At 34.5% G+C, this 8,443-nt stretch overlaps 1 protein-coding gene across 3 annotated transcripts in view; it reads right to left on the reverse strand.

The window, feature by feature from the left end:
- Dtna (dystrobrevin alpha) overlaps positions 1-8,443 on the reverse strand; it is a 354,245-nt gene that overhangs the window by 344,859 nt on the left and 943 nt on the right. Inside the window, exon 1 of one of the 3 annotated variants that reach the window (XM_033757537.1) lies at positions 8,177-8,391. The exons of the other annotated variants lie outside the window; for them this stretch is intronic. The gene's annotated coding sequence lies outside the window, so the exon portion shown is untranslated. Of the gene's footprint in view, positions 1-8,176; positions 8,392-8,443 lie in introns of those variants that run through there. 3 annotated transcript variants of the gene reach the window in all.

An 8,443-nucleotide genomic window follows, 5' to 3' on the forward strand; every position in this document is an offset into this window, starting at 1 on the left:
AATATTTTATATTTTATAGTTTTTATATTCAACCCTACCCAATACATTAATGAAGAGGAAAACAAGATATTCTTAGGATAAACAACATATTTGGTATCCTGTAAATTCAACTTTCAAAGAATTGTTAAAGGAGGAAGAAGCAGAAAACAATAAACATTAGAGCATCGATAATAATGAATATGTGAATTGGGAAATAGAGCAATAGGATTTTCCAAATTTGAACAAAATGACAAGTAAAAATGAACATGGTGAGTACAAATATGGATAACTGCAATAATAGACTGACTTTGTCTTTCTTCCTTTAAGCTTTCTTAGTTATGTTTGAGAGTTGAAGGGAAAACTGTGGCACTCTGATGTGACTTTAAATATATGCAAAGCAAATGTTTAGGGCAATTATATTATAAACTTGATTATTATACTCCAATCAAATAAATGAAACATTAACCACAGTGGACAGTGATAAATTATGTGTGTATGACGTGATACTTAAGAGTGATCACTTTAAATAGATTATACAAAGTAATGCACTTTAAAAAACTTACACATAAATAAAAGTAAGAATTCTAAAAATGTTGAAGGAACTGACAGGATGATAGAAAATCTCGAGAGAAACTAAAATTAGAGAGAACAAAAGCCAAAATAATAGATTCGACATAAATACAGTGAATATTTACAGTAAATGTAAAGGGTCTGACTATAATATGGAGGTGGAAGGATCTAAGTGTGGATAATAGGGGGATGGATATGAGCAAAATGTGTTACATACATTGAACCCCCTAAGATGTGGAACTAGTAGGGCAAGGCCACCAAAGGTGGTGATGTGCGGTCAAAATGATTAAAGCATGTTTTGTGTATGTATGAATGTATCAAAAAGAAACGTATTGATCTGTATAACAAATTTTAAAAAGAGTAGAAAGGAAAAAAGACATAGTTTGGCAGAATGGATGAAATATATGACTCAACTATATTTTTTCTACAAAGGACTCAAATAATATATAGTGATATAGGCAAGCAAATAGTATAGGGAGGGAACAAGATGTCATGAAAATATCAGTTAAGGAAAATTGAGTGTCTATATTAAGGTACAGTAGACTTTCAAGCAAATAAAATGATCAGATATAGCAAAAGGTATTATATAATAATAAATAAGACAATACACCAAGAAGACTTATCAATCCTAAATATATGCATGCCAAATAACAGAGCTGCAAAATATATAAAATCTAATTGGTTTAAATGAAAGGAAAAATAGGCAAAACCACAATTATATTGGAGATTTCATACTTATTTATCAATAGGACAACTAAGGAGAAAATAAGAAAGATATCACAAGAATTTCACAGCAACATGACTTAATAAGTGCATAGAGAGAATGTCAAATACACATTATTTTCAAGTGCACACAGAACATAAGCCAAGATATATCACATTTTGGAACATAAAACAAATCTCAACAAATGTATAGGCATTGAAATCATACAAACTGTGTTCTCTGAGTACATGGAATCAAATAAGAAATCAATACCAGGACCAGGGATGTAGCTCAGTAGTTGAGTGCCTGCCTGACGAGTGCAAGGTCTTCACTTCAATTCCCAGTACCGGGGGGAGGGGAGTATGAATAAATAAATAAATAAATAAATACCAGAAAGATAACAGGAAAATCTCCAATACTGGGAATGTAAAAGCACTTTTAAATAACCCAGGGTCAAAGAGCAAATCTCAAAAGAAATTTCCAAATCTGCATTAAACAAAACTATAACACATCATAATGTATGGTACACAGTTATGGCAGTGTTGAGAGGGAAATGTATAGCTTTAAATACATATATTAGGAAAGTAAAAACAACATAAACCACTAATCTAAGTTGTCTCTATAGAATATAAAAAATAAGCAATATAAACTCAAAGAAATAAAAATACAGAAAATAACTATAAAAATATACATCAATGACATGAAGAACAAAAAAGTAATAGAGAAAATTAAATGACAGTGTATTATAAAAACTAAGTAAAACTGATAAACTTCCAACAAAACTTATAGAAAAGTAATAAGACACAAATTACCAACATAAGGAATGAAAAAAGGGAGATCACTCAAGACTCTGAAGATATCAAAAGAGTAGTAAGAAGTATTACAAATAATTCTACACCTGTATAGGAAGACACATGCAGGGCCTGTATGTTGAAAACCATAGATCACTGACAAAAGATATCAAAAAATGATCTAAATAGACGGAGACACATATTGAACTTATGGATTAAATGTCAATCCACTCAACCTCATATATAAACAACACTTCACAAAGTCCCACATATTTTTGTCAATACAGACAAGATATTCCAAAATTCATATGGAAAGGCAAAGAGAAGCAGTATAGATCAAACAAACTTGAAAAAGAATAAAGTGGAAGGAATCAATCCATATTCTTTCCAGACTGGTTATATATCTATATCTATCAAGATTTGGGGTATTGGCTGAAGGTCATACACATACATCGAAAGAAAAAAAGAAGGAAATCCAGCAACAGACTGAAGTAAATATTCCCTTGCAAACCACATACCCAACAAAGTATTGTTATTTAGCACACATATGTGTGTGTGTGTGTGTGTGTGTGTGTTTCATGTAGAACTGCCAAGTAATGCAATTGGAGAATGGGCAAAATATATGAAGCAGTAGTTCACTAATGAGAATATACACAGGAAATAAATATATGAGAAGACGTTCAGCATCATTATCCATTAAGAAAATGTAAATACAAACCATAATAAGATATTGCTACATATCTATCCGAATGGCTAAAATAAAGCACAGCTGTAAAATCAGATGCTTGCAGGTTGGGGTAACATGGGTAAAGGGACCACGGGATCACTTTATATTACTTCTTATAACAAAAAATGTCCAGATATCTCAAAATAACAAATTTAGTTAAAAAGATGGATTGATATCTTAACTATGCAGATTATGTTTGCAATGCAAAAACACACTGTGTGACTTTGTGTGTTTATCTACATCCCGTTTAATAACAATATATCACACCAGAAATAATATTTTTATCCATATTGGTGGGAATGACTAAAAGACACACACACAAAGCTGTTCCGATTTTTGAACCATGTTGACACTAGCAAATCTGTTCAGAAAACAGATTGGGTGCTGTGTGCAGATATTGGCACTACTCTTAGCATGCGTTTGCTGTCAAGCAAGCTACCTCATGCATTCACTCAAAATAAACCATAGCTTTTATTGCAATTCCTTGAGTATACAGAACTGCTGGAAGATTGAATAGTGTCAATTTCACAATGTATTTGCTTTTTGTTTTTCTTTTTTTTGGCACTGGGGATGAAACTCAGGTCCTTGTGCTTGCAAGGCAGGCAGTAGAACCACTGAGCTAAATCCCCGGCCCCAACATATGTAATGTCTGCTTTCTTCCCTAGTAGTTTTATGCAACCAATAGTTGATTTTGCTGAGTTCTATGACACAGATGTTGGTGATTCTATTTTTATACTAAATACTAAGTAATGTTAGGTAATAAAACTACTGAAGGGAACTAGTTAATGTTAGGTGATAACTGTTAGGTCTGTTCAGTAATGTTGCAACTCTGTTCTACCTGGGAACACACTAGAATTGCGCCTGTCATCCATCTCTAGGTTAGGAATGCCTACATGACTTGGTTTGGCCAATGAAATATGAGAAGTGGCAAATGTCACTTCCTAATACAAGACTTTAAGAACTAGAGGTAATTAGCCATGTTCTCATGTGCCATGATGAAGGATGAAGATGCTCTGGGTGATTGGGGCTTTATCAGATTGGATTTCTGAATGAGAGAGGTATAGAATTGGGAAGACTGCATTAGACTAAGATTTTGCAGCTGTTACCACAGCAAAACCTAAACTACAACTAATTAATATATTTTATATTTACATTTAACACACAACATTCTGCAATAAGATACTGCACTGTGATAATAAGTTGCAAACGCTGGTTAATACACTATTCACTGGTGTACTCCGTGTCATCTGCTCTAACACATGCACTTTAAGAAAAAGTCAAATCAAGTCTTGTATCATTTATTTATGGTATAAATAGAAGCAATAGTTTACTAGTTATTTTAGACCAGTCTTTGTGTGAAGTTAAAGATGTAGAAAAGTAATACACTACATTTTTCATCAGGATACGTAAATCACTGAAAACATACTGGATGCCTTGAGCATTTCCAAGAGCTTCAAAGAAGAGATGCAAACATTTGTATACCAAGTATGAATTTCATGGTTATTACTACTAATCATATCAACCATAATTGGCAGGGATTTAATGACATTTACTAACATTTATCACCAGACCCCAGTAGACATCTTTTTATGCAATACCATACTTAACCAATCCATCTTTCACTTTGTTAAAGACATATACCGTGTTACATAGGTTAACAATATTATTTTAAAAACACTTAAAATCCCCTAATTTTTCTCTATATAATTTTATTGTAGTTACTTAAATTCATGTTAAAAGATCCCAGTGTAAAAATTAGCAGTGTTTTTAAATGTTACCAAGGTAATTGAGGAAGTAAATTATACTTTAGCATTGTTGCATGCTGTGGACCAAGACCTTGGGGAAAGGTGGTACAAGTGAGTTTAAATTCTTAAGTTTAGTAATGGTCACATAATCTATCTGTTAAAGGTATTTCCCTAATCATTAAATGATAAATGTAGAAACTGTTGATTTTTAAACCTTTCATTTGTTTAAAATGGTATGGACCATGTTTGAATTTAAAAATATATAATATACAACAGAGCTTTTCTCACAATGTAGCTACCTCTCTTTGTACAGACATTCACATCTCCTTGTTTTGTACATCTTTTGCCTATAAAATATGAGGCAAAATGTTCTGATATAAAAGAAGTTCTTCTTTTCCATTCAAATTTATTAAGAAAGAATTTTAAAAACAAGGTCGGGGTATTATGATTTTAAACAATGATGGAAAATTGATGCACCACAAATTTTTTGAACCAGATATTACACATCGCCAATTAGTAGTATAGACCTAGTAAGCCCAGCTCTAACTATGTGACAGTGACCATGGCTATTGTCCTTGTCCTGCTTCAGTTTTCCCTTTTATAAAGTAGAAGGTAATAGTGACAGTACACACAGATGGCACAGGCAATTGTGAATTGTACATCAATTGTCATATAAAGACTACATAATGCTGCATAGCACATAGCAGTGTTCAATAAATTTAGTCATTCTTCCATTTCTTTTAACCAGTTAATAGCTATTCCTTCAGCATATTTAGCACACAACCTCATCTTGTTTAGTCTGGATTCTCCTTTCTTACCTTGAGCACTTCAGAGAATCTTAAGGACAATGTAATTAATCAATTAAAACTCTATTTGACACACCATACCATTATCAACAACCAAAGGGCACAATGAAACTACACAGAACTATCTTTAAAAAACAAAGCTTGAAAGTAGTTGCTGATGCATAGAAAGAAAACAGAAAATGGCTATTATTCATTAAACTTAGATACCTTTTCCCAAATAGGATAATAATCAGATATGGGTAGAACAGGCTCTGTGTGCTTTTAAAGGCACTAAAAAGAGCTTTGTAAACCTCCCCATCCACAGGTGGATGATGTGGAGAAATATGTCTCTTGTGAACAGAGAAGTAAAGAGAGAATCAGAATTCATATGTCTTTGATTCAGAAAATAATTCCTCAAATTAACAAGCAACCATTTATGAAGGCAACTGGACTCAGCACACAACGTTCCTCCACAAATATGTAACTTTTCACTTTTTGTGCATCCTGCTCTGACCTCCATGTGTAATCCAGAGTCTCCCACACAAATTCTTGGTAGAATTTCTTGTTGCATTCAGGAAATATACCTCAGTTATTCATTTTTACAATTATCTTGCTAAATCCTGTCCCTTGAGCTCAGTGTTCACATATCTTTCTACCCCTAGTTTTCTACCCAGCACTTGGAACAAAGGGGCTGCAGAGGCAGAGAAAATACAATTCTCCTCAAGCCAGAGGGCAAGACTTGAAAGGAAAGTCAGGTCAGAAGACCCAAGTGAGGTAACAGTAGCAAGGGGATGTCATGTCTAAAATTAGTAAGGGCAAACTGGAAGTTGTGAGTTTGAGGAAAGAGATATGTATATCTAGGGAGATTTATGCCTTAATAACAAACAACATTTCAAATGACAGATTTGGAAAATTCAAATTCAATTTGAACACCAAAAACACTTGTTCTTGCTGGGGATTTAGCTCAAGGTTCCTGCCTTCCTCACAAGCACAAGGACCAAGTTTGATCCCCGGTACCAAAAACAAAACAAAACAAAACAAAACAAAACTTGTTCTTGATGAGACACAATCATGCTGGCTAAAGGACTGCATTCTAGCACCCCCAAATAATGATGTAGCCATAATTTGGCTATGGGACCGGGGATTTAGCTCAGTGTTGCCACCACCTGCCTTGCAAGTGTAAGGTCCTGAGTTTGATCCCCAGTACCAAACAAACAAGCAAACATAATTTGGCTATGTGTAGGGAAAAGCAGGGTTAATCACTGAAGAGCTGGATGATTATTCTTGTGTCCAAAGGTCATGTTTTTTTTCTTTTCCCCCGTACCAGGGTTCAAACTAGGGTCCTTGCGCTTGCAAGGCAGGCTACAGAACCACTGAGCTAAATCCCCAGCCCCATAAGTCATATTTTGATGATCATATAATTCATCTAAAATTTAGGTTTTTTTTTCACTTATAATGTTCAAAGTTTGAGTTTGAAATCATGTACATTGAATTTAATTAAACTGAAAGACAAGAATTAAAGAAAATCTATGCATGTCAAAATAAATTTGGAACTCGTGTGAAGAAGCAATTAAATTTACTTGGAAAAATAACAGATGAAGCCTTAAGAGAGACATCTGTCTGATAAAGTAGATATGAAAACTCTATGATAAGCTCAAATGAAGAGTAATTCTCTAAATATGTGAAGTTGGAGTTCACCCATCTGAGACTTTTCTTTACAACATGGTTCGTTTAAAACAAGTGGAAATGTTAAAAGTCTTTCCAGTTAGAACCAATGAGAAATTCTGGTTTTAGCCTTCATTGCTATAGAGTTTTGTCCAAAGTACACCAAATTGGCTAAAAGACATGATACACACTGAGGCCCTCAAAATACGCCCAGCTTTTTAATCACTCAGAGTCAAAAGAGAATTTCATAATTCTTTTAAAATCGCCCAAATTCTTGCTAGGATAATTGAATCAAAGATAATAAACTAGCTAAAAAATTCTACAAAATGGTGTGCTGAGTAAAATTATAGTCATGCTTGAACAAAGAATAGTCTATTAATTTAAGTTTAAACAAATATATATAGACAAATATATACAACCATGGATACTTCATTTCATCTGCTTTTTAATAAATTGTGGGTAAATGCTAATTGCTGAAAATCTTAACTTTGCTATTAAACACTACTTTGATCCATATTTATTGTGGGAAACTTGGTTGATTGTAACAAGAGAAGTAGATACCAAAAGGCATTTGCCACGGGACATAACATTAAAAATTAGAAAATTATTTGGCCCGAATGTTTAGCAGGTAGTAGGTTAAGAGTTTCATTTTTATAGGGAGAGGTGGCCAATAGATCAAATATAGAAAATGTTTGGTACAGTGGGTAAAAGCACAGCCAGAGCCCAGCTGGGCTTTAACACATTAACACTGGATGACCTTGGGTAAGTTATTTCATCTCTCTGTTCCCGAATTCTCTCATCTGTGAAAGGTGGACTGTATTAATACTTAACCCTATAATGGTGTAAGAACTAAGAGAATGAATATGTTGAACTGCATAGAACTATAGAACATGTGGTGAGTCGTTTCATTCCCCCTAAAGTTGCTATCCTTAGCATGAGCAAAACAGATGTATTTTTGTAAAATACATTAATAACTAGTATACGTCAACAATACTGGCATTTCTCGCGTTCAAATGGAAACACCAGGCATTTTAAGTATCAAGTGACCAGGACACGTAATGGGAAAACTTGAAGCTAAACATCCAAAGACCGATTTTTATTTTATTTTATTTCTTATGTTTTTGTTAAAATGAGCCTAATGAGGTGAGAGATCGATTCCTTTGCTACAAACGGACATCCAGTACGATGTTTTCCCCACGTTCTGCACTTACCTTCCCAAAGCCATACTCCAAGCCTGTAGAAGAGCGAAGTTTTACTGTCAAGTCCCAGGAATGGAACCACTGAGCCCCAGCACCGCCCTCCCCTCTCTCCTCTCTCTGGCTTGGGACAGACGCCTCTCTCTGCCTTCCACCTCGGGTACCGGAACGAACCTGTAGCCCGTCCGTCTCCTGTCCAGCCTACCGTCCGCTCCAGAGTGGGCAGCAGCCTACAAAAGCCGGGCTCTCAGCCTCAGTCCGCGGCCCGACCCGTCACCACCC

Source organism: Fukomys damarensis, unplaced genomic scaffold, assembly GCF_012274545.1.
Source record: "Fukomys damarensis isolate Sample0158 unplaced genomic scaffold, DMR_v1.0_HiC HiC_scaffold_30, whole genome shotgun sequence".
Classification (NCBI taxonomy): Eukaryota; Metazoa; Chordata; class Mammalia; order Rodentia; family Bathyergidae; genus Fukomys; species Fukomys damarensis.